Here is a 1,264-nt window from a genome sequence, read left to right as displayed (position 1 = left end):
AAAGGCATCCTCCAACACTTGAAGCATGTCCTTTGGCTGAGCCATCTCGAATCTACAACTGAACTCGTCGCTCATAGCAGCCAGCATGATACAGCGTACCGTGGTCCGGTCACTGAGCCACTTCTGGTAAGTGTCTCTGACTATTCATGTGCATTGACAGCTGGCTCCTCAGGTGCAGGATCCATTATCACATATAGGATCGTTCATGCTCCAGGACTATCTTCAACTTTCGGTACCAGCTACCGAAATTAGGTCCACCAATTTATCATTGTCCGATCGGAGCGATAGGGAAGTGGCCATATCTGCACAAAAGAAAACCATAAACCTAATTAGTAATTGATTCATTAAACCTAAAGATTTGGACTTTAATCAAAAGGTTTCTCCCACTATTTTATTCGAATTGGTAGCCTCTACCTTCAATTCGAGGAATTACCTAATTTCTTAGCGGGTACTAGAATCCACTTAGACACACAAAGCCCAACTTTGGTTGGCCAACCCATGTACATCTAAGGGTAGGTTCATAACCAATTATTTCTCTAAACAATTTCTAGTAAATTTTAATTTTGCCCAGAAACCTAATCAGTAGGATTTGGCCTCCACTGTAAGGATCCAGTTAGGTCCAACCATTAACATGATCATACTTGGTATATCTAACCAACAAATGATTAAGCCCAACTTTGGTTGGCTCACCTAACCACCATTAGGAGATACTTCCAAGTCGTCATAGATGAGTGATAATTCCATTAGTCAACAAGCACCAGGCCTTTGGGTCTGCAATGATTATTGAGTTCATGGACTCATTATCAACACCTTAATGGGAGGCTATGACTCAGTTATCTCTATAACTTTACTCATTTAAGGACCTAATAATTTTAGAAGATTTAAATAATATAGAGGATGAGGTCAGATGAACCAGCTTATCATGATCCTCCCACTGGCTTCACCAAGTCAGCTTAAGGGAGACCATTAAAGGGGCTGGTCTAGGAGCACCTAATCAGTCACACTGATTTACCTAGCTGACATGGGTCAGCTCGAATAGTCAAGTGATCCGATCAAAACATAATTTCACCAAGAGGCCAGGTAAGTTCGATCAGTGGGAGGGTCTGCCAAAGCTTGCCTTAGACACCATCAGAAATGGCCAGGTAAGCGGGCTCCCAATTAAAAACCACCGGTCTGGTTTACCTTAGACACCAACTGGTTTAATTAGTTTCGATTAGATCAATCTAACAGTTCGTGCTAGACCGCTTAGCCAAAAATCAAGTCC

Source organism: Elaeis guineensis, chromosome 9 (genome assembly GCF_000442705.2).
Source record: "Elaeis guineensis isolate ETL-2024a chromosome 9, EG11, whole genome shotgun sequence".
NCBI classification, from domain to species: Eukaryota; Viridiplantae; Streptophyta; class Magnoliopsida; order Arecales; family Arecaceae; genus Elaeis; species Elaeis guineensis.
Note: the sequence above shows the minus strand (reverse complement) of the source record.